Source organism: Protopterus annectens, chromosome 3.part0 (genome assembly GCF_019279795.1).
Source record: "Protopterus annectens isolate FY-2018-M chromosome 3.part0, PAN1.0, whole genome shotgun sequence".
Taxonomy (NCBI): Eukaryota; Metazoa; Chordata; order Ceratodontiformes; family Protopteridae; genus Protopterus; species Protopterus annectens.
In genome coordinates, this window is record NC_056731.1 from 1826264781 (window position 1) to 1826292631 (window position 27851).

Here is a 27851-nt window from a genome sequence, read left to right on the forward strand (position 1 = left end):
GACCTTCACCTTGCCATCCCCCAAGCCACATGCATACAATATGCGGATGACTTCACACTGATATGCTCAGCCACGTCCTCTTCTGAACTTCTCTCTCTTACCCAACAAGTATTTAACACAATTGAGCAATGGTTCACACATAGATGCCTTCTCTTAAACCCCAAAAAGACTAAACTCCTCCTCTTCTCTCCTACTAAGAAGTCCCCTCCTCTTGATTTCTCAGTTAACTCTACCAATAAAACTATTATATCCCCTGAACCAACCACCAAACTATTGGGTATCACCATTGACAACAATCTGAACTTTGATATCCATATTAACAATACTATAAAAACTGTCAACAAAAAACTAGGCACTCTCTATGGGATAAAATCCTTCCTCTTACCTTCAGCTAAAACCACTATAGCACACACTCATCTAATCTCTTCACTTCTTTATGCCTCACCCATTTTTACTAACCTATCTAAAAATAATCTTAGCAAATTGGAAATGTCTTACAATAACATTGCCAGATTTGCTACAGGCAAACCATTTAGAACCCACCATCGCATTAATTTAAACCAGCTGGGATGGCTTAAACTACAAAATCTGATTAAATTCCATCAACTGTCTATAGCCCATAACACTCTTTACAAACCTTCCAAAACTCCTATTCTATCCACACTCATCACTCCCTATAAAAACCTGAAATCCTTAAGGTCTTCTCAGAGACTTCTAGTACATACCACTAAACCAAACAACAAGGCTGGTGACTCCCTCTTTTCTAATGTATATGGCCAAAGCCTGGAATCTCCTCCCCAGTGAACTCTCCTCACTTCTCTCACTATCATGCTTCAAAAACAAATTGAAAGTGTTCTTCAAAACACACTGGTTATGCCCCTGTACTAAGCCTGACTAGTTATGTGTCTCTTAATACTTTGCTATTCCTACCCTTTCTACTTATTAACTGTAATTCCTTCCTTATTAACCTAAATACTATCTCACTCTAGAACATATTGATTGTACTAGCATGCTATTTTATGCCTGTATTCTGCACTGCTGAATTTACTGTGATAACCTGTAATATGCATTGTAAATATGATTTTTTGTTTAATGTTTCCTTATTTGTTATTGTGTTAATTTCATTGTTCTATCTTGGAGCTTATCTCCCCGGACCTCTACTGAAAATGGACATGTATCCAGTTAGACTAGCCCGATCAACAAATGTAAAATAAAATAAAATAAAATAATAATAAAATAATTCTACATACTGCCTCCATCTCAGTTATACTTGTGGGACAGACAAATACTATCTGTAACAGCAAATACTTACTAGCTCTGAATACCACCTCTGTTTCAATCATATTGACAGCGATACTGACAAGTACTATCTGTAGACCCCGCAGTAGTGGTGCTGCGGTAGCGTTGTTGCCTCACAGCAAGACGTTGTCACATTCGATTCTCAGCTAGAGCGTCTTCTGTGTGGAGGTATGCGTGAATGGCCGTGCCTTCGTTGAAGGTTGTGCATCAGGGCTGGTAACTCAGCACGTAAAAATCCACTACCAAACATTAGCGGACTGGAGTTCCGCTGTGGCGACCCCTATCTGGGATAAGCCGAAAGACACAACAACAACTGACAAGTACTATCTGTAGCAGTGAATACTTACCAGTTCATCAAGCCAAATCCATCTCAGTTAAACTTCTGGTACTGTAAATACTACCCCGAGAAGTGCATACCTACACTTCTTCATACCGCCGTGATCTCAGACATACTTGCAGTATTGCTAAATGCTCTCATCACTAACATCAAGTGTCTTTAGAGAGTATGAAAGTGCTCCCCTACTTGTCACCTATATATTACTGAGATTCCATTTTATACCATTTAATGATCTGTAATGGAATTGCATATGCTTGACACAACAGCAGTGAACCAAAAGCATCCTGGGAAACAAAAGTGCAGAGATACCATGCATGGGAAAAATAACATGTCATTTATTAAACAATTAAAACATTTATTTGGTACTGACAGATGGATCATTGCCTTTTTAATTCATTTCTTTTAATCATCTTGATCATTCCTTTCAGTCCTGTCCATTATTGCAGATTAATAACATTATTAGTGGCATAATACCCACTACAGAAAGCATTGTTCCTCGCTATATCTCTGAGATTAACTTTGCGTGTTCTGGAGTGTACTGATGAATGTAGATATTTGAGCCCATTGATGCAATTGGACTATGGAGTTATTTAATTCTATACTAGTTTTCAAAATAAATCCTCCAAAACAGATCACCTCAGGGAGTGGTGGTATTCATGGCTGTTTGATCTGTTGTTAGTCGCACTTATATTGTATGTATCATTAACCCACAAGGGCACACTATTTCAATTCCTGAGTAAGTCTTGCAGTAATAGATGAAGTTCTGATTTGTAATAGAGGAGGAATTTATTTTAAACAGGATAATAGTCCTACTGTTACTGCAATGGCATATCAGTCTTTTATACAAAATCCAAAGCATGTAAAAAGTCCTGCATGGCAAGACAGTTTGTTTAGAACAGGATAGACCCCGGGATTCATGAAGCTTGCACCAGACGCAGGTGTAGCATTGGCGGTATAACACCAAATATGGCCGCCGAGCGATTCAGGTACGATCCAGTTCCATGTGCACTACCGGCGTACGCCAGATCTGCACAGCCCTTGGCTTAGGTATGCTAATCACCCCATGCACAGTGCCGCACCATGCAAATGAAGGTACATAATGATTCATGAAGTGGTGCAGGCATAGCTTAAGCCCACAGAAATGTAAACCAAAAAACACAGTTTGCATTTTTCCAAACAGAACATTGGAGCCATGAAAGCGGACCAGACTCATGTATTACAAAGTTAACATATGCCAATGGCTAAATATACAGCCAATGGCATAAGAAAAGATGCACAAAACCTAAAAAAACATTTAATGTCATGTCCACAGTAACACAAAGTATAACCGCAGGGCATGTGTGCGCAAACAGGAACACAAAGAAAATATATACAAATGTCATAAAATCGCAGTGTAATACAAATCATGCTTTCACCATAATACTCAATGGTATGCATGGTACACCACAACCAAGCTGCAAGGGTTGCTAAGGGTCTGTGACAGTGTTTGGTGCAGTAACTAGGAATTAGTAGTCAATGCCATGTAAATGAGGCAGGTAATAGTGAGTCACAAACATCCCGCCGGACTAAGGATGTACCATACGGCACAGCACTACAACACCGAGGAGTGGTTTAGAGGTATATATGACATCAGCAGTGGGGTGTGCCACTGTAGCTGTAAGCACATTGGAGCAATGCAAATCCAGCCTGGCCATTGCTAAGCAAAGCCGCAGGACAGGGGTGGGGAGGTAGGTATAGCATCATTTAGCTGAGAGCACATATTGTGCCTGAAAGCGCATGTGTACGGGGATAAAAACGTGCCCGAAACCCGGTAAGCGGACGCATGTGCCATGCACCATAGCTCAAACAGGAAGGTCAGGGGAAGAAAATAAGGAGATGCCGCAGTAGGGTAATTGGAGTACAACTGAGCAATTAACACCTATTAACTCACAGTGGGCAATCGACGGCAGCTGACAAGTCTGCTCGCAGAAACCTGCAAAACAGGATAGGGGAGGTGTCGGATTGCAAAGAAAAGAGAACTGTCATAGCAGAGCAAAGCAAACCTGCAGTAGACCAGCCATAGAACACATTACGCAAGATAAGCGAGGTTTAGGAAAATACAAATGAAAGCAGGCTGCTGGATGCATGACAGAAAATGGGAGGTGAAATGTGAAGAAATGTAAAGGGAAGGGCAAGAGGTAATCCACGGCAGCCAAATGTAATTCAACAGCAAAGGCACCACAATAGTAGTTCCTGTCATAAAACACATAAGATACCCTGTAACTACGATCGTACATACATCAGTGTTCACAGCACAATAGTATAAAGTGTGAAAGCACCTCACACTCACCTGTGTATTCACAAAGACTGCACCATAGGTGTAAACATACGGGGAACTTTTACAATGTACATGTTGGGAGCTGCCATAGCTGTGATTCATCACCATGTGTTAGTGACTGAAGGTGTTGTGGAGGATGATGCTGACAACCACCACAGGCCCTGGAGGAGGAGAAGAGTGTTCAGACCAAGGGTAACCTACTAGGGGCTAGATGATCTGGAGATAGTAGAGCATTACAGGGTGGACAGGGACATCTTACAGCAAATAGTTGAGCTGTGCCGGCCATGCCTGAAATCCAGAAACAACAGAGGGGAACCCATCCCAGTGGACACAAAGGTATGTGTAAGCTTACGAATACTAGCCACAGGTACCTTTCAAAGGCCAACTGGAGATATAATGGGGATCTCACAGGCATCAGCATCCAGGGTACTACATCAGTTCCTGGATGCCATGTTACCACATTCCAATGAGCATATATACTTCCACCGAACTCAGGAGGAGTTGGCCAGCAATATGCGTCTCTTCCACCATGTGGCACACTACCTGGAGGTACTGGGTGCGATAGACTGCACGCACATACATATCAAGTCACCACCCTGTGAGCATGGTAGGCGCTACATAAACCGCAAGGGATACCACTCCATCAACTGCCAGGTCGTGTGCAATGCCCAGGGCATTATCATGGATGTGTGTGCTGGCAGCCCTGGAAGCTACCATGACTCCCACATCTGGCATGCCTCACAGCTGTATCAGGTATTTGTCAGGGGGGACATCCAACAAGGCCACCTTGTGGGGGATGCTGGCTATGCACTGGAGCCGTGGATGATAACTCCCATCAGAAATGCACACACACCCATGCAAGAATGCCATAATGAGGCACACGCACAAACCAGAATCATCATAGAGCATGTGTTCGGGATGCTGAAATCATGGTTCCATTGCTTGGACATATTTGGTGGAGCCTTGCAGTACTCTCCAGGCACATGTGCCCATATCTTCATAGTATGTGCCATGCTACATAATATGATCCTGCGGAAACAGCTGCAGCAGGGACATAATTGTGAAGGCCCTCACAGCCCACTGCAATTGCCAAGGCCATCACAGGCACAGAGGGATTCAGACCACGAACACCATGTGCCAGCCCCAGTAGGCAGAAGGAGGCATGTCCAATATGCCTACACCTTGGCAAAGAGGGAACGTATAGCACATACTCTGACAGTATAGGCCCCTATGGACTGACACACCTTTCCACCTGCACACACAGTAAAATGGATGGCACACACACACGACTACCTGTAAATTGTAATGTATAGGTGGCCTACTGTGTGAATCCAACATAGGCAGCCCTCAACCATTGCACATAAAACAGCTATTGGAACAAGGAATGTCAACACCTGAACAGTACACGCACCTATCAGCATATGTTGGTACTGTATGTATAGGTTCCTAGGTACATCAGTAGGTACACGCCCAATTGTCAGAGGCCATTCATCATTCGAGGCAAACAGTGTCTGCTGTTGCCACCACATTGAGTAACCAACTGACCCTCAGTGGAGCAGAGCCAATTGTGGGATCCATATGTGTAATCACTGTTCCCCACACACTCTGCATGGATTCCCTGGTGTGTAAATGAGGGGCTCCATACAATGTAATCATTGGTGTAGTGGCAAAGCATGGGGTGTACCCATGACAGGTATCTGTCACCCCAGCATGCTCCACCTATGGTTGTGTGAAGGTGTAGAACATTATAGTTCCCAATGCTGGGGCACATCCATTAAACATCACTTGGACATACCATTAATAGGTCTCATCCATATGTAAACTAACTGAGTTACCCATTTGATTGCAGTATTGAGTAACAGCCATAGTACAGTCCACATACAAAATGCCATAACACGTGTACAAATCCCAGATGCCCAAGTGGTAAATGCACTGACTGTCGTGCATGTTCCCAGTACCACGTCCTGCAAGGGACGTTACGTAATCCCGAAGGCACAAATAATGGATGGTGGATGCAGGTCATCAGATCAGGTTTAGCACATGTTAGAGGGAATATGCATTGCCCAGTGCTGGTAAGCGTCGTTTAAACATGACCATACGGATATGCACGAAACAGGGCTAAGCTTCTCGGAATATCACGCAGATCACGGTCAATGATGTCCAGAACAAGTGAAACTAGCATAATTGATCCCTGTACTAATAGTGCCTGCTCCAAAGGGTAAAACGACCACTGCCAGGAGTAGAACACGCAATCATGTACATAAGCACCTAACACTAAGCTACCCAAGATGTACCAACGGCAGGTGTGTAATGTGACAGTTTCAAACACAAACGGGCAGAGTCCAGGAAACAGTATACACTGACATGTACACAATGAAAGGTGTATTCTCCCTCTCACTCTCTCTCTCATATATATATATATATATATATATATATATATATATATATATATATATATAATAGAGATAGAAAGGGAGATAGAGAGATATATGTTGATATATACGGATTCACCTATATCTGCAAATATATAGATAGGTCAACAACATGTACACAACCATGGAGGTAGAAATAAATAGGATACTGCCAACTATGGAATGTGTCACATACCGACATGTGTAATCACGAGGCTTAAAGACCGAAAGAACACAGTACCGGAACACTGGAACCGCATGTAATATTATCACGATATTAAGGGACATTTAGTTATCGCTGCTGGTGTTGCGGTCCACATAGGTACTGTGTTCAACTGTGTTTGTGATTGCTGTAATCTGTGTATGTGTGTTGAGGGTGCCATGTGCATTTCCATGGGACTGTAATGTGTGTGTGTGTGTGTGTGTGTGTGTGTGTGTGTGTGCGTGTGTGTGTGTGTTTGCATCGTGTGTCTGTTAGTGCTAACTCGGAGGTAGAGAAGTATGGTAGGTGTGGTCATAGTTGGCAATAGGCATACTGTACCACCTGTCCCACTTTAAGAGGGACAGCCCCTCCCTGGGCAGTTGTGTCCTGACAAAAAATATTAAAAGGGCAAATGTCCGAGATTGTAGGACATAATTATATCCCATATATTATGTAACAGTTGCATTAAATAGTTATGCCTGTATCTACAAAACGTAAATGTTACATGAAACATGATAAGTAGCTAAAGTGCTACAAGAATAAGTATGTATTCAGGATAAAAGTATGTTCTAACCTGTGTACTGACTGTGGGTATGTGTCAGCCTGTAAACACTGATGTGCGTCCTGCAAATGTCCCACTATGGCCATTTGAAAAGGTGGAAACCCATGCCAAAGAGGCTCAGTCACCAACACAACAGCAATGAGTGCAAATATCTGTGACAGAAATACATGAGACAGCTGTCATTTAGTAACATTCCTTTACATATCGCTGTATTTCCGGAGGAATGGAAGTATCAACCTCACCCGCATACTATATAGAAACCAATTCAAAATAGCTCAGTGTATAAGCCCGTAACAACCATAGTTCAGTCTACTAAGTGATAGGTCTTCAATTAGGGAAGGAGCCCAAACACATATATGGAATATGTAGGAATGCAGTCCCCACAAACCTGTATATGCTATGTACACCCACCTACATCTCCCCCACACCCGAAACAATTGCAATACAGACTGTAATAACATCGCAAACATCCACACACTCAATTACATCTGCAGAACCGTTAACATACCTTGTGCGAGACACATTTGTAAAGGCACCATGTGAAATCGTAGCTGTTGTATAAAGGAACAGACGGCGATGTTACAGGATTTGTTTGCAATAGTCCCTTATCAGATGGTTGAGATGACAGGTACACTCACATGTAGAACCACATACTCTAGCCATCACACACAATCCACGGAGGACATGAATTCAAAATATTCATGTCTCTACAAATATCAGTTGCAATTCCTCAAAACAAAACACATACAGGCCGTCTCTCCGAAGGTAGGGCAAAAGGGCAACGCCCAAGTGGAGAATTAAATTATACCCCACTGTTGCCATGTAATTGGTAAATGGAGTAGCTGCACAGCTGATGTGCATGTAATAATTTACTCAGGAACACCAATTGGAGGCAGGAAACCACATGTTACAAGTATCGACGTATATAAGGATGACTTGCCATATATTCAAACTGTATGCTCATACCATAGAACCATTTAAACAGTAAAGGTGTAAGAGAGATATTTACAAAGATTTGGAACGCTAACAAGGTATGTAGAACACTCAGTATGTTAGTATATGTAGAGCCTGTTGTGTATTAATTAAAAGTGTATGCAATGCATAAAGTGGGAAAAGGTATTCTGTAGTGATGTCTTGTTGAGCATAGCAACGCTTGTAGAAATTGTGTGTCCTGCTATGGGCCACAAGGTAAACATCACATACACCACAAGGGATGTTACATGAGGGCTTTAAACAGAACAATTCCACACCACCCGCCGTCAGTGGTAGGTATGTCGAACAAGTACGTGCCATAGCAGGGGATAGTATATGTTAATATACCGTCACAGTAGGCATGTGTATGGGCATATAACAACAATAACATGCCTAAGGTGGTCCTGCTGTGCAAATATGCTTTGCATTATGGGATAATGTGTAAAATATGTGTAATGTACAGTATTGTAGGTAGATATGTCAGATATTCTACACAGCACAACTGTTATACCATGCAAACAAAAGATATCGTCAATTGGCATGTACGATACACAATAACAGGATACATATGACTTGTAGTCAGGGGACACTGTAACAGCATGATAGCTAATCGAAATGGAAGAGCAACTCAATTAACCATGCACAAAGGACATGTAATAGCTTCATAGGTACATAGTGAGGTACTATACTGTCTGGCAAGTCTATGTGTAAGCTCAACTACAGTGTTTACACCAGCGGCACCTCTCTAGGGTAGTGTCCTGTCTGTGAACAGCAGAGCCATGTGTTACCTGCACCTCTGTACAGTACAGCCACTTCAGTGATCCCTGGTGTATCAGTGTGACCGCGTAAAGAGTCACCTACGACCGGTGTGTTGGGTATGTTATAACACCCTATTGGCTGTAGCTGATGGGCACACATGAGTCTGTGGGATATAAGTAATTGTTGTTGTGTTTGGTAATGGGGGCTGCCTCTGGTGCCTACACAGAGTATGGAGAGGTTCTGCAAATGTGTGGCCTGTGGTGGTGGAGATCTAGTGAGCCTATGTGATGAGTGGGGTGTGTTGCAAATGTTAAACGTCCCTACATGAATGTCAGGTCCAGTCTGGGTTGGTGAGAGCATTATCCCCAGCATGGCCACATATGTGCATCTCCCACAGGCTGTAGTGTCGTATGTTGGGAGGTGAGCATTGACTGTGTACATGAGACAATTGCTCTATTGCCACATGTTTGCCATATTCATCATATAGACAGGCAATAGCACTGGTACGTGACACTTGGACATGCCTGTATATTCAACCATGTCTCACAAGATATGTGAGTTACATGTGTACAACAGCTGTTGTACTGTAAGCAAGCTGGAAATGTAAGGACAGACAGTGTACTTGTAAGACATGAGTTGGAATGGGTGCTTTAGTAATCAGTAGCTCATGAAGTGCTCACATGTTCTGAACAAGTGCTGAGCATGAATATGCAATACAGATAGGGTGTTGGATAATATCAACCTACTGCAACCCACAAGTGGAGACAACAGTCATAATTGGAGGCACTGCACTATTACCCTGCTGAGTATTGGCTGCAAGTCTATGAAACTTTATCAACGTAGATGTTAGCAGTACAGAAGTAGATGACAGTACGGATGATTTCACACTGCATAGCATACTTGTGGCAGGTCATAGGGCATCATCACCCATACTGTGTTCCAGCTACACTGAGTATACTAGATGTACCTTCATTTGTCACAGGAGTGTTCTACCAGTGGCCTGTTGACAGAAGCAACACTACAAAAGGTGTCTGAGTGACATGTGCATATCACACCAGTGGCAGCTACCATAAAACAGGGTTAATGTTGTGTACTCCCCCCTCAGTGTAGCCCATACCACACAGACAAATGGGAGGCATCTGTGTATGTAAGGATGTGAATGTCCATGACCTAGGAGCAATAGCTGTCTCAGTGTTGTGGACAACATACAGAATGGGCTTTGTGGGTGATGTGTGTGACATACATGGACAATCTGACAGCTGATAATAGCATTGTCACCGCTAGGTGAATAACCCTGTACCCATTAACTACCACCTAGGCAGCGGTCAACATTATGGACACTGTGTAAGGGATGGTGCTGTGCAGTTCACCTCCCTGAGTTGGTGATGTCTCCAGGCCTATTAGGTAGTCATATGAGGCACCCATGTCATGACAGGGTGCCATCCATGAGCATGGAGATCATTGCATAGGCATACTCAGCACTTGGGTGACCAATATCGGATCACATATCACCTTTAAGGGGTATTGACCATATGTGGATGGGCGATAACAGCCTTCACAATCCTCACCTCCACTATGCAGCATGCTGGCTACCTTGCATAAAGACATGTGCTACACTGTGATGTTGGACATGCTACACATACATATCCTGATCTGAAAGACATACATCATGGACAGCCACAGTCCTACTACAAGGATCGCCACATGCTGGACAGATCCCTGTGCCATACATGTTACATACTCCTGCCATACCATGCAACCCTGTCCATCAAAGCTGCACATGTCATCTCTGTCATACATGGTGTGATGACCGCATGGTAGATGTATTATTACCTGTCTAAATCAGTAATGTGGCACTGATGCACCTCGCAGTGGCAAAATGGCTGTCAGATACAGCTAGAAAACCTTGCCCGTACATGCCATAGTTGATAACCATCCCTGCGAATTACGTCCGACTAGCCATTGTCCCATTTCTATCACATGTGCAACATAGGTGATACGTGGCAGGATGTTGAACTGCTGTACAGTGCCATGTAGATGTATATGGCAAAACACATGAATGTAAAGGTCTCTGTGTGTATGTGTGCATTGTCACTGCTCATGTCCATTAAGGCAGTGTATGTGTTGATATGTGACATATACACAGCATCAAGGGCAACAGCAATACTGTGGACACATCCAGGCATGTGCTGATAGGTAAGAACACCAGTACAGGCAAACAGACATGCCCACATCAAGACAGCATTCACATGGAGTATGAACAATGTAATGAGATGACGCACATATATGGTGATGATATCCAATGCATAACGGGTGTTACATGTGTGTGACACAAACATGGCAGTCGTGTCAGTGTCATGACGATTTGCAAAGATAGCTGTTCAGATGTACTAGATTTAATACAAATGTATGTGCAGCTGTATCTCTGTACATCTCTGTGATACTGTGACCTGTCTCCATCAATATGTCTTCCAGATAATGCCTCGTTCACGCCTGCCAGTGTATAGCCACCAGGAGGATGATGCCTTCATCCCGTACCTCCATGAGAACTATGAGGTGTTGTTCAGCCATGTGCCACAGCTTGCCCAGCAGCGTGACGACCTGTGGCAGGACCTTCGCAGGAAGGTTAATGATGTGGCTGGCCATAACCGCACCTACCATCAGGTGCGCAGACACTGCATGGACCTGATACGACATGCGAAACAGCATGCCAATGCAATTGCCAGGGAACAAGGTGTAACAGGTGGTGGCCCACTAACCCAGCCCCCACGCAAGACACCGAGGAGCTACTGGCCAGCCTAGGGACAGGCTCAGAACAGCATCCACAAACACTAGCTGCCATCATGCAGGTGGGTGTCTCCCAACCAATGAGCCTGGAGTTGCCTGGTAAGTCACTACTGCACATATGACTATTATATCCCATTTAGTTGCATGTGTCACTGTACAATATGTAATGTAACATCATATGCAAGGTATGTTTACACACATGCCGCATACTACAGTATGCTACCCTGTGTATGCACACATGTGCATACTATATGCTATTGTACAGGCAAATGTATTAAGATGCACAGTGCACCCTGTGGCTGTCATACAGTCATGGATAATGTTCAAACTGCTGTGTCACCCCTATACAGGTACCTCTAGCATGCCGCACAGACATCAGTCCTTTGCAGATGAGACAGTTATCAGTATCAGGCATGTTAATGCATATATCTATACGCCATGTGGCCAGTTAACACATGTACACATAATGTATAGTTCAGTCACGATATACAGGTCGCATCTGTCATCATTCACACTGGCTACCCATGTGCAAGATATACAAACTAAATGAAACACCGGCATGAAACCACAGTACCTGTCATTGCTAGATGTGTGGACAGCTGTGCATACAACAGTGGAGGTGTTCAATGTAGGCATATGTACTATACATTGGAACAACACATGTGTGGTACGCAAACAGTACCACACAGTGAGCTGGGATATGGGCAGCCCACAGGAGTCACCATTGTGTAATATGCCCCTGCAATGGGTGCACCCATTGTGGTGTGTCATCTGACATGTCCCAGACATGTAGTGTTTTGGCTGCAATATTGTCTCACTATCCCATAGTACATACCCCACATACCAAACATACAACCCATTGTCTGCATAGCCCTGTGGACAGTGACATATCTGACATCTATGGGTGTATGTCATATGGGACAACACAGACATGTGAGATAGATTGCCATCACAAACATTTGGCCAACACATGTTCACACATGGCCATGGAGGATGGCCAGAGACATGTAGCCACACAGTAGTTGTGATGTGTATACACCCTGTTGCACATTGTCCACACATGGTCCAACTATAGCCTTAGTTGACTGATTATATAGTTGATGTGGAACACTGGACATCCTAAAAGCCTGTGCACATCTAGTGGAGGTGTCACTTAATTCGACTATATAAGATGTGTTGAACATCATGACTGTGTCATAGCATGACAGTAGTCACCTGTACAGCTTCCACAGACATTAACACCACATCAGGCCACAGATACCATACATTTCCCTTGCTGCTGTAGGACATCACTGTCAGCCATGCACCTCATGTGTGTGGTACATTAATGTCATGTGGGACATGGTGTATTGACAAGTCTGCTATGTGTGAACATGGTTGCCAGGCAGCTAAGACTTTGTAGTAGTTGTGCAGGACTGTCATCCGTAGGTCTTCCAGTGACCTGTCACATGACACAGCATGGTTTGGTGTGTATACACCTCAGCGAAGTGGGTCACAATCCACAGTTATGTAATGTGTATGCACACAGTTATGGCTATGCACTGTGTGCATATTACACACTGTATAGCACTATAGATGCCTCATGATGCCATGCAATGGCACAGTGTCTGTATTTCACACTGTGTCAGACATGTATGCATGTTTGTCAATGCACACATCAGCAGATTACATGTCAAGGTCACTTCAGCCATGTGTACTGTTAACCTGTGCTGGTCCACATGGGGTATCACAGGGATGCATGCTTACTACCATGATTGTGTGAACTGCGTGGCTACTGATATGACACCTGCTTGCTGTTGTGTGCAACCCAGGGAGGTATGCTAACTTCCCCTATTAATGTCTGAGCTGCATGCCGTCTGCTGTATCACATGCATGCTGCATGCCGTCTGCTACTGATATGACACCTACTTGCTGTTGTGTGCAACCCAGGGAGGCATGCTAACTACCCCTACTAATGCCTGAGCTGCATGCCATCTGCTGTATCACATGCATGCTGCATGCCATCTGTCAAATCACATGCATGGTGTGTCTGTGTGTCTGTGTGTCTATTGTAATGTAGAGTCTTTCTTTGCATTCACAGGTGATGTAGGTGCGTTACCCTCCAGTGGTCCATCTGATGTTAGTGTCCCCACAGATACTAACAGTGATGAACATATGCATGAGGTACAGGCAGGGTTGTTAGGGGCTGAATCTGTGCCAATGATTGCCATCCCAGCTTTGTCCCCCTCTTCCCCGCACACAGTTCTCATGCCAACATATACCCCATCACCAGTGGCCATAGAGGAAGGACAGTCAGCGTGTGTTAGCTCGGAACAGGAACATGTGGTGGCTACTGAAGGTGTGTCTCCACACCATGGTGTCAGTGTAATGACTGCAGATGTGCCACACAGGCATGTAGCCAGTGCTGCTCGTAGGAGGACCTCTGGCAGACATGCACCTGCAGGAAGAGTGCAGCAGCTGGTGTCAAAAGACGCATGTTCCAGACTGTAATGGCGGCACAGGCACATGCTGAACAGCAGAACAGTGAAGGGCAGAGGCTTCAGACGGCTGCTATCCATACTCTAAACAACAACATCCAGGCATTGGCAAATGTTCAACAGCAGATTGCTGATGTTCTGGACAGGCGATTGGGTGACATGGTTGGAATCCATGACCATGGCATGGCAATCCACGAGCGTGAGCTGTCTGTGCTGGAACATCTGGTAGGAGTGAGGTGTAGGCCACGTGGACGTAGGCCAGCTACACCACCTAGTGCAGGTCAACGTGAATGAGCCACCTCACATGCCCACTCCCATAGTGCCGGTAGCAGTAGCAGTGCAGCTGGTGCTGCGCTGTCCACACCAGGACACAACAGGCCACGGGGACGTGGCCCTGGACATTCCCAGCAGGGACACGGTTCCAATGGACAAGTGTCATTGGACAGTAGCCAATCTGTACCTCCGCCTGGTAGTTCCAGTGTAACCCCTGGCAGGCACAGGTCACGTGGCCATGGCCGGACACAGTGAGCTGTACATCCTGGTCTGTACAATCTGGAGCTGTCAATAATACCCCTGTGTAGGCCTGACAAAAGGCAGAACTGTGTGCACACATACATGCGCACAGCAGAAACATCTGTAGGGCACCGCAACACCCACATGCATATTGACCACACATGTCCAATCAGATAACCGGACCTTACCCACACACATGATGTCATCCACTTGTGCAGCCTATGCCCCTGGCAAACATTATCACCCTGTGCATATGATGATGCCTGTGCTGCATCCCTGTCATCCACACCATTGGTGCAGGGACATGTCCATATGGTCTGATGCACAGGGTGAACAGAACAGTGAGATAAGTGTATATGACATTAGTTGTGTACTGTTAACATGCACCAGACATACCATGTAGTAAGGTTTATAATGCATTGTTGTATGTTCACAGTATGTGTCTTGGTAACAACAGCAACAGCATGTTGGTAATGATGCCCTGCTTCCCCCCTTAAGGTCTACTTGCATGTGCCAATAAGTAGCAGTGTTTGCAGTTACACATGTGTAACTGTGGAGTACTCACAGGCATGTATGGCAATACCAGCATGCTATACATAGCCCCAACCTCACTGTTAGGCTACCATTCCACAGATGTCCACACATCTACTGATCCAGAAGCATGTGGGCTGTTTAATAGGCTACAGTGGCTAGAGACATGCCATCCAGACCAGGTCACATCACAGGTATGTTGACATGGTGCGGGGGGTTTACACAGCTGTCTGGCCAATGGTAACGTTAGAGGCCACTTGATAGCATGAGGCCTCACTGTGTAGCAGTAATACCCTGTCACATTACTGGATGAGAACACACACAGACATACACTGAAACACATAGTAACATGTCCACACTCACGTTGTCAACAACAGTATAATGCACACTCTATAGTGTTGAGATGAAGACCTCTGCCTATGTGGTAATCACCCTCACAGTATTGTGAACCCACACAATGCGACACAGAGAATGAACATGTACAGGTAGCCAGTAAGTCTGAGACTGATGGCATCAACAGGGTAATAGACTGCATCACCATGAGGGGTTAGGGATCCTGTCTGTTCTGTATGGTAGCATACACCATCACTCCATGCACCAGACAGCCATACATACATACCTACACACACACACACACACACACACACACACACACACACACACACACACACACACACTGTGGAGTCCACAAATGTCATTCACATACAGATAGCTGACATGTGTGTGATACACACACCACCCCTGCCTACGTCATGCTTTCCACACTGCAGTATGTACAGATCTCTACAACAGTGTACAGGGGTGTGTAACAATTGGGATGTATTCCCCACCATATGTGACATATATGGTCACACAACCAAACACACATGGCAGTAATGTGAATGATACACCTGCTATATGATGATACGTCTGACAGACATGCAGCAGTATTGGCCGCATTATGTGTACCAACGCTACCTTCGGCAATTGTACTGCTATATGCACATAGGAGGATGTAAGTCTTACAGGTGTCAAGTGACTTACAATCAGTAACACTCTGACCGCTGTGTAGGTTGTATGTCTTCACCGTCAAGTAACAGTAACATAGCGTACTGTTTGCACATGTAATGGTAGGATGGCTTGTGACACACCTTTGAGCCGTCTTCGGCAAACATCCATCTGCAAATGTGGATCACCACTTTATGTACACACATCCATCCATACCTGATGTACCTCCTACCGTACTGTCATTATTTCACCATATACAGGTGTCAATGATGGGGCTGCATTGCAACTGCATGCTGTAGTTGGGCACAGATGAATTACATACATCAGCTACTGCACATGCATGGTAGCTGCATGCACACCACTACATGTACATGTGTGTTGGTCCTACATGCCTGTCATGTAGCCATGTTTGTATGCATTGCAATTGGTGGACATGTGTGATGACATACATAACACATGGACTGTTGTCTGATATGATGGTTGTCATGGGTAACTAGTACAGAGGGAATGTTACCTCGGTCAACATTGCTACCTTATGTACTGTTAGCATTCAACAGCCATGGACCTACCATCCATGTGCATGCGTGTGATTGCTGTAGCCACTTGTCTGCACAGAGGACAGCAAAAGCTATGCTATGTACATATGTGTTGTGTGTGTGGTCCATGTACATATCCGCTGTGATTACATGTATGTTATATCCAAACATGTGTGTTCTTTGGTGTACAGTGATGGTCATCTGTTACAGCTGTGTAAGACCCAGGGCCCCTGTTATGTGTAGAGCCGACCTGGTTATGAACAGTGGTATCATTGCATTGCATAACACATGATAGAACCCTGTCAGTACATGTGTAGTCTGCACAGTTGCTGTAGACCTATGTACAGTCCACTGGTCATGAGTCACATGGTGTTGTGGTAATGTATGGATGTGTGTTGCTGGTCCAAGGACATGGTGATGTCTGAGGGCTACATAGTAGAATGCGGCATTTACCTCTGTGATCTGCACCTGAGACATCTGTGATGGCTCTTGAGTGTGTACTGGCCAGCACATGTGAGTAGCCTTCATGTACGTGGGGACAGTAACACCATACTGTGCCCTTCCGTGTTTAGAATCCATGTGCATGCAAGACAGCCCTTTGCTACTACTAAGTGTGTGAGCATGCCCAGTATACCGTTGTGCAGATGGACACACAGTACATTCCAAACTGTGCCCTTCCGTGTTTAGAATCCATGCACATGCAAGACAGCTCTTCACTACTACTGTATGTGAGCATGCCCAGTACGCCGTTGTGTAGATGGACACACAGTACATTCCAAACTGTGCCCTTCCATGTTTAGAATTTGTGTGCATGCAAGACAGCCCTTCACTTCTACTAAGTGTGTGAGCATGCCGAGTATGCCGTTGTATAGATGGACACACAGTACATTCCAAACGGACGTGTGATACTAAATGAGTGAGCATGCCTAGTGACACCTTGTGTCGGTGATGTGCCTCTGTGTATGGGCATGGCCATTGACATCTTGTATAGCGATGGTGGTCATCCAGGCAACAGATGTCCACACCCCACGTCAGGATGGATTCCTACATTGAACACACTGGTTGACTGTCTTGAAGGGTGTACTGTCTGTGGCATGTCTCATATCTATGTAGTGTTGTAATAGTGCACTGTAGATAGGCAGTTGTCCTGCTCACACCACTGCCGTGTGTTTGTCTACATCTACCTTGGGACAGTAATATGCTTTTAGACTACTCACTCTCTATACATTCCCTATCGGCGTCTTTGCCTTTGTGGATGATGTCATCCACCTAGAAGTATGCCTCTGGGAGTGCTGGGTTCAAGTAATCTCGGTAGCGCGTTCTGTAACTGCGTAATGCTGTAGTGTGATAGGGTAATTAGGTGTATGTTCGATTCCCAGCCTTCCCAAGTGTGTGTCTGAGTGTGTGTGTTTTCAGCTGTCTGGGGACAGAGTAATGCTTTTAGATGGCTCACTCCCCATACATTCCCTATCGGCGTCTTTGCCTTTGCGGATGATGTCATCTACCTAGATGTATGCCTGTGGGAGTGCGGTGATGCTGGAACTCGGTAGTGCGTTCTGTTACTGCGTAATGCTGTAGTGTGGTAGACTAGACAGGTAGGTGCTCGACTCCAAGGCATGGCAGGTGTGTGTGTTTGGCCATTATACCGTATGTGTTGGTATCTGTGGGTGGCTAGCTGCGGGATGTGTTCAGTGTGTTTTGTTGCTGACCTATATAGTGTCCACAGCCCGCATAGTCTGCCAAAGACACTGGTTTGTCAACACATACATTCACCAATAGGTCTGGTGAGTAACTGTCAGCAGCCCTACTCTTACCCTTGATATGGTCTGACCCATGTGACGCAACAAAACACATGTGCCTTGATAGTAACAACACTACATGATGCAGGTGGCACATGTAGTTTCCTTTTCATTCCTGTCTAATGCATTTCTGTCATGTGGTCTGCTGTTGTGATATAAATGCGATATCTACATATGTGTGTACATGTATATGTGTGTATGTATATATATATATATATATATATATATATATATATATATATATATATATATATATGTCCATGTATATATGTATTCAAATAATATATATGATATATGTAGATATAGAGGTGGACATAGATGTGAACATATATGTCTGGGGACATCAGCACTATTTAATGTTTGTGCCGGATGATCTGTACGTGATAACCTGGGATCTATGTATATCTGACATGGCGTGGTGGTAATGCATATCATCTGTAGTGTGCATGAGTCACTGGTTGTAGTCGTGTAGACACCGGTTATTTTGTTGCTGGGAAGACCATGGGACATCGAATATGGTGATAGTAAGGCACCTGTTGCCAGTTGTGTACGGATCTGAGCGACACTGAGCAATGGTTATTAATTTGGAGGTTTGGTATGGGTCATATAACTGTTCATTAGAAGACTATACTATGCAGATGAGGTTGACAATAGTGTATCCCATTTATCACCAGGGCGTGATGCTGGTCCCTGGAGTGTATGTGTGTAGTCAGCCGGGTGCAGGTCTCGAATATAATTGACAGCATGGGAGGGGGGGGTCAGGCATACTGTAAGTACATTGCAGAACTGTGCCTCAGGAGTGCTCCTGCCTTAGCACACCTAAGGTAGGGGTGTATCTATACCTGCCTGGTGACATTGGGAGGGATGACAGCAGTGGTGGGGTAGTCAGGGTGTACAGGCTGCACAAACAGGTGTTGATCAGCACAATCAGCAGATGACATGGCCAGCCCACACCTGAACAGTACGGTAATGCGAGCAAGCAGCATACACACAGGTTTCGTCTACACTCTACAGCACTCTACGGTGTATACCTGTGGGGACATTTCACGACACAGTCCAACCAAATGAGACGGGCTGTAGCAGGCAACATATACCAACATGTGCAGGAGGCTGGGGCAGTGAGGATGTGTATGCTGCTGAGCAACCCTTACTGGGGTGACATAAGACTTTCTAGACCCAGGGTGACTTACAAGGGGCTACATGGGCTGGGGATGGTGGAGCACTATGGGGTGGACAGAGACCTCCTACAGCAGCTTGTTGACCTGTGCCTGCCACACCTGACACATCAAACAGGCCGAGGGAAACTTATCACAGTGACTACCATGGTATGTGTTGGCCTAGGTGTACTAGCCACAGATACCTCACACAGCACAACTGGGGATATCATGGGTATCTCACAGGCATCTGCATCCAGAGTATCACACCAGTTCACAGACGCCATGTCAACACATGCTAGTGAGCACGTACATGTCCTCAACACACGTGATTAGTAGACCAGCAATATGCATCTGTTCAACCACATGGATGACTACCCTGGGGTACTGGGTGCTATAGCCTGCACACACATACACATCATAGCACCACCCGGTGAGCGGGGTAGGGCCTACAGTCACTGCAGTGGCATACCCTCCAACAGCTAGGCCATATGCGATGGCCAGGGCATGAGATTGCATGTGTGTGCTGTCTGCCCTGGAAGCTATGATGATTCCAATATATGGCTTCTGACACAGCTGTAGCACACCAATGCCAATATGGACATCTCCTACAGTCTCCTAGTGGGGGATGCTGGGTAAACACTGGTGTCGTGGCTGATGACACCCATCAACAATGCACACACACATGAACACTCACACCATACTGAGGCAGATGCACAGGCAAGACATATACTTGTGCATGTGTTTGGGATGCTCAGTTTACAGTTCTGGTATCCGGACACATCCGTTGGAACTCTGCAGTATTCACAAGCTACATGCATACAAGTTGTTATGGTATTCGCTATGCTACACAATCTTATCCTGCAGCAACAGTTGCAGCAGGAACAGCATGGGGCAGGGCCACACAGCCCATTTGACTATTTCATTCATTTATAGATACAATGAATATTATTCTGGACATCAGTTATAAATTCACTACAGGTATGCAATAGTCCTGTCAACAGATGTGACGGTTGGTGTACTTATGTGTATGGACCTCTGTGATACTCGGGGACTCGTTTCTACAGTGACAGGGACAAGGCTATGACAACTCAGGGACAATCACGGACACTTCTACCATATTAGTACTATTAACTTGGAACGTGTTGACAGATTCGTAATACTACTACTTTTCTGCAGTTAAATGCATCTATTACTCTTCATTGTTGTAAGTAATCATTCTCATTCAACACCTTTCCTCCAAAGGTCACTGGCTTTGTGAGTGGTTAAGAGGCTGGCCAGTTATTGTGTGAATGCTCTGACCATTGGTAGTGTTGACATTGTCATATGTACAGGTTGGGATGTATTCTGGGGACTGGGTTGCCACCTTTTCAAATGGCCAGGATGGGACATTTTCGGAACACACATCAGATTTCACAGGCCGACACATACCCAGGGTCAGTACAAAGGATAGAACTTTACTTATTTGCTTACATAAAAGCCTATTGTTGTAGCAGTTTAGTTGCTTATTCTGTTTCTTGTAACATTTAGGTATTTTAGATACAGAAATAATTATTTTATGCAACTATTACATAACATATGGGACATAATTATGTCATACAATCTCAGGACATTTGCCATTTTTAATATATTTTGTCAGGACATAACTGTCCACAGAGGGACTGTCCCTCGCAAAGTGGGACAGATGGTAAGCCTACTGGGGACACCAGATTGTTTGGGCCAACACATAGCCATGGTCACTGCAGGTTTAGAACATTCATTTGTTTCCTAGCTGTGAGCCTATACCTTTTACACTTTTGTTGTTTGCCTGTTTCTTGTATGAATTACGTTTATTCTATCCTGACATGAACGCTTTAGGCAACTGTTACATGCAGTATGGTACATAGTTATTTCCTACAATCACAGGACATTTGGCATTCTATCACTGTTGGTCAGGTCACACCTACACACACATTACTTATCCCTTACACAGTGGATCAGGGGGTATCCTGTTTACATCAGTGCCTTCATCACCCATATACCATGTGCCACTATGCGAATGTGTGCAATATATTCTCTCACTTATTCGTGTCGGGACACGTGCGTCACGGGCAGGTGTTTGATCCTGGGTAGTAGGTTCTAAATGACCATCTAGGGCTGCACAGTCTCGTGCACCACTACTGCACATTCCAACTTGTATCCAGATATCTACAGGACTGGACATGATGTCTTCATACCCATTCTAATGTTTAACCAGGTTACTTATCCCATGAGGGATATCCCAAAAATTTAACAAGACCAAAACAAGACCAATAACAAACATTCTTCTGGGGTTATGAAAATGTGCTGGGGGTTTTACATGCAAGGGATACATAGTTTGCAATCCTGAAACTGCCTAGGGTGACACTACCTACTACATATGCATAGTGGTCACTATGTGTAGATGTGGCTGCACCAAACTAATAGGCCAAGTATGGCTGGATTTGGTGGACGTTCAGGTATGGGGGCAGGTTGTGTGCTGTGGAGGGGATGCTGGGCCCATTATGCATCCAGGTGTGTTGCATTTGATATGACCAGTTCCATCAGGACCAATCTGTGGGTATGTGCCAGTGACATGTCTGTACATTTGTATCGCACATTTTAATATTCATATGTTTGTGGGATTGTGTTCTACAGTATGGCCTGTCTGGTTGTATTGCAGATGTGTATACATGTTTTTGTGTTTCTTTCTGCTTCACCCGCTGCTGCCTCATACACCTCTGGTTCACCTATTCTGCATACGACACAGTGTCACCTTGGAGGATTATACCATTACCCACCCCCCCACACACACATATTCCTGACACTCCATCCATCACTGCTTTGGTTGATGGCCCATGACACGGTCAAGGTAACACATTGCATACCCTACATATGTCAGGTACCTGTATGGCTGTGTGGACTACCCTGCCATGTTTGACTTTCCACATGCTATACCTCACGCACATAGGTACACTCCCATACTTAACTTTCATGACATGGTTGGTATACCCGGGTAATACCCGTTCAACTGTGACACATCCTGACAAGTTCGGCTTGGACTGTTGATATGTGGATTTTTTTCTAATCATTGGTAGGATGCCACCTTTTCATATGTCCAGGATGGGATATATTCCGGATACATATCCGAATGTACTGGAAAACACGTACCCACAGTCAACGCTACGGATAATACTGTTCCTTTCAGCCTACATGTTGCCTTATTGTTGTAGCAGTTTATATGCTGCTTCTGTTTTGTTTACATGCTTATTCTATTTCCTGTCACATTTGGTATGTGAAATACAGACATACCTATTGTATGTAACTATTACATGCTTTGTGGGATATAATTCGGTCATACGGTCGCTAGATATTTACATTTATCGTGTTTTTTGTTAAGGACACATCTGCCCAGCTGTGTACTCTCCCTCACAATATGGGTCAGCTGGTGACCCTGACCATTGGACTGGACATACCTATTGGTGGCACGCTAACATATGATGCATTTCACTTCCACTTGGTATAACTACCTACACTGCGTTGGACTACGGGCACACGGTTTTCAATGTCATTTGTTCATGGGATAGGGACCCGTTATTCCTTACCGTGCATTTGTGTTTGCTTCTTCATTTTGTGTTCACAGGAACTGTCTTGCATGCTTTGCATACATTTCAGTATCAACGGACACTGACAAATGTGATTACTATTGCTTGCAAATTGTTATATGCAAGCATTTTAGGTTGCACGTCGACAGTTGACATTTCCACGCTTCCGTGTGGCACTTCGACACACCCTATGCACTCGTGCTCCTTTCCTATGCACGTGGCTGTGGCAGCAGCGCACCTTCATTAATATGCATTTGGCGCTACTGCACCATCTTCACGCCGCACGGTCGGCGCAAGCCTAACGCCGGCCTTGCACTAAGCTTCATGAATCCTGGGGAGTGTTTTTCTCATGTTCTGCTAAGTTGTGTAAATTTACCTCACATGATATAATTTCCTATGTACTTTAAAAAAGATTAGGTGATGATGGTCTAAAAGCAGTTGTTAAGATGGTGTGGTTATAATACAGGTAGAATAACTTCAATATCTCATAAAACACTTTCTGATGTTTCCAAATTCTGGGTGTAGCCCAGTTCCTTTTTTTTTTTTTTTTTTTTTATTTTTTTATTCAAACATATGTTGCCGTTTGGCTCTCTTTGTATTGGTACTGCAGAATGGTTGCTCATGTTTGTGTTACACCTGGCAATGTGCATTTCACTTCATTTTATTGCAGTCATTTTGATGACAATCAAGGAATTCTGTGCTTTTTAAATGTAATGTTCATGTATTTCTCACTATAGTTTAAGGTACAATGTTACTGCAAAATCAGGAAAAACAAGTTGCACTTAACCAACTTGAATTAACTTAAATGTGTCAGTTTTGAAGTGCCTTCAACATTTCTTTCTGGCACCTCACCATTTAAAAATACACTGTTGTTTCCAAATAAAAACAGAATTTTCAAAAGACAAACAACAGGTGTATGTCTGTTGTACACAGGTTGATGCTCAGAAAGTTTTGTAAAGGACCTTTTTTGAAACAATTCACATATGGTAAAATGAACAATTGTAAAAATGAAATTTTGTATAGAAACCAATTCTTACGCAAATAAATGGAATATTTGCTTTCATTTGTGCATGAGTGTGTGTGTGTGTGTGTGTGTGTGTGTGTGTGTGTGTGTGTGTGTGTGTGTGTGTGTGTGTAAGCTTGGTAAGTATAAGTGTAGGTGTGTATGTATGCATCCATGTACCCATAAACTCGTGTGCATGCTTATGCATGCCTTTATGGTCTTTATATATTTATCCATTTTCCTACTTGGTACCATGTTATGAAATTATTCATGCTGTTAAGAAAGCATTTGTTTTTTGTGCATTTCTTTGTATATCTCTGCAAGTCTTGAGTAAGACAATTAATATTCATAGTTAAGCAAACTTTTAAAAAGTTTTTGTGTGCTCTTATGGGGGCAATTCATTACTACACCATTTGTGACAGGAATGAACAAGAAACACAATTAATAAAGAAATAATAACATCCAATTATTAAAAAAGTTATGCAGTAAAACACGTCAGCAGTAATGTAAAGGTTGTGCCAGATTTGAACAGTTTTCTGATGAATAAGAACATTCTCAAATTCTGATAAATGTGATAAAATTAATGCACTTATGGTGATATATTTGAGAAAACAATGCAAGTGTGTACTGCCACTCATAAGAACACATGAAACATTTTTTAGCAACTGTTTGAGATCCATAATGTTAAGAGTGAATGGCCAAAAATCTGGCGTTACATGTACTAAGTCTGAGATTGCTAGTTTTTTGGAATATTCCCTTTTGTCTGAAGTATGGTGATCTCTGGGTTGGTATATGTTTGTGGGGTGTAGTGGCCTTGCTCCAACCACATTGGAAAGTGTGTCGAACAGAAATGCTTGGTATTCATTTTTCTCCTGTATTTTTGCATTTTTTCACCATCATGTATTTTTATTTCTTTATTTACTATTTAGTAACTGGGTAGGTAGACTGGGTCAGAGACCCTTTTCAGCTCTGGCCTGGGCTCAAAAGCAATCAACAGTGCAAATAAACTTAAGTTATACACTTTAAGTATGCTATATTGTTAGGTATACATAGTTGCAAAACTTTAGAAAGTTCATATATAGTTATTGTATAGATTTTACAAAATAGAATGTTATATAGTTATATATTTCTAATAAAGTAGCAGGTTTACATTAGGTTTTATCAATTTACATGGACTGCAATACAGTTTGGCTACATGACATTGTTTCTTAATAGTTTAAAATGTAATTTTCTTGGGGGAAGAAAACTCAAATGGAAGTGAGTAAAAAACAAAGGTTACAGAGACAGCCCAAGAGACTAAGAAGTACGCAGGAGTAAGTGGAGTTAAATGACAAAGGAAAACTGTTAAGAGACTGTAAACATTTTTTACAATGCATACTGTTACACCATATGAGTTATACCTAATCTTTAGTATTCTAGTCCACACATCTATACAACTATCTTAACACATTTTCTCTTCTCTGTCACTTTCTACTTTTATTACTACCATTAAATACATGTTACCTATAATCTACATATTCCCACCACCTAGCTATGAGATTCTAACTATATCTATTTTATTTTTAAGTTTAACTCTTTAATTCTACCTACCCACTATACTTACATTTCCCTTTTCCTACCCCTGAAAAACAAAACTGAGCTGTATTGTTAAATATTTCTAAATGTATAATTTATCTACATGCTAATGTTCCATTGTTACTGTATTATGACTTTTTACAACGTATGTGCTGTTTAGATAGTTTCTGTATTATTTCACTTGCTTTATAAGTAATTGTTTCCTTACAAATGCATGTAATGATTTTCATGTAACTTGGAGCTTTTTTCCCCGGGCTTTCACTGAAAATGGGTCCCAAGCCCAGTGGACTTTCCCGATCAACAAATGTCAATAAATAAATAATGAATAATAATAGTTTATCCCTAAGCATTTACAAGCAAATTCATTGAAGAGGGACTTCTTAAAGTTGGTAAGACTTTTTAAAGTTGGTAAGAGTATATTGATGTCTTGTTTTATCTGGTAGTTTGTGCCAGAAAGCTGGGCCTGTTTGTGAGAAGGCTTGTTCAGCAATGACTGTTGTAAATGGGGATGGTTGTGTGATATTAAGTTCTCCTGAGAATTCCATAGAGTGAGAAAAACTGTTCCCTGACTGGACATTTTCTTGGGGGGGGGGGGGGGGCAGCAACCATCATTTAGAATTTTATATAATTCAAAAATGAATATTAGGCTAACTGGCCAAAGGGCCATTTTAAGTCTAGTCAATAACGTGTGGTCAGAATCAAGCTCTGTATCATGTGTTTATGAGGAAAACACTGTAATCATTTTTCCAAAACCAGATGATTGGGAGAAAAGAAAAAGAAAAAAAGACCTTTCAATAATGTATAGCTAATTTAGATTATTTACAGGGTTGCAGATATATGCAAGTAGGCTAAATCTGGCAATTTTATTCTCTGTGACTTTTAGTCTTTGAATGTTATAAGCAGAGTATAAAGAGAGTATTGAAAGATTATATTCTAGCTTAGGTAGAAGAATATTCATCCAGTGTTTTGCAAGCAGGAGGAGACAGTAGATGTGATACCCTGTAGCAGTGATTTACATGTGAGTGGACTTCATTAATGATGTTATTAGCATGGGTTACAAAGTGCAATTTCAGTTATGAGATAATTTTTCAGGTAGCCATTGCAAAAGTGCCATTTAAGCTTCCACAGACAGCCTGTACCTCTAAACAGACATGGACAGGAATGGGCTTAGGTCAAATGAGCTGATTTGGTGCATTAGGGCCTTGCACCTAAGGGAGCCCCCATATTTGTCCAGTACCATAACTAGAAAAAAAAAGAACAAAGGTGAATCCATCTGCATGGCTCTCAGCTCTTTTATTGTTGTCATACAAAATAAAATTAAGTGTATTCATCTTCTACTTCTAGGATTTTTTCAAAAGTTTAAAAACAACTATTTCTGGTGACATTTTCATATCCATCTAAACAACTCAACAAAGGGAAAACATTTACGTAATCTAATTAATAAAATGGCCATATGAAAAATAATTGACTACAATGCATATTATAGGTTCATAGGTTCATACTAGGCTATCTGCCCTAGGGCATTTATAAGCCTATCCAGAGTGTGTTTGGCTTTCGCCACCCATTTTAAATTAATTTTGCTATGCCCTTTTTCGAGGTTAGTATACTGTGCCTCTGTCTAATAATCAAACTCAGTAACTTTCCGTATGCATACAAAAGCAGGCAAAACAATAAATTCATCAATATAAGACATTAATTTGAATCAGTTTTGTAATTTTACAGTTTCTATGCATTATAAGTAAACAGTTCATACTTGCAAAAGAAAGGTTTTCCACCCACATATGTATTGCACCCAGCCAAGCCATTCTTACTTTTATTTTTACTTTTATTTTATGTCAAAAAATAGTTTTACATTTAGTTATTGATTTGTTTATATTATTTTGGCATTTGTGATCCAAATTAATCATATACTAGTATAGAAACCTGCATGATCTGATGGGGTGCAGTGAGCCAGTGTATGTTGTGGCTGAATGGCATAGGAACATAGGAACATGGAAACATACTAAGCAAGTGATCAAATTTGCCATA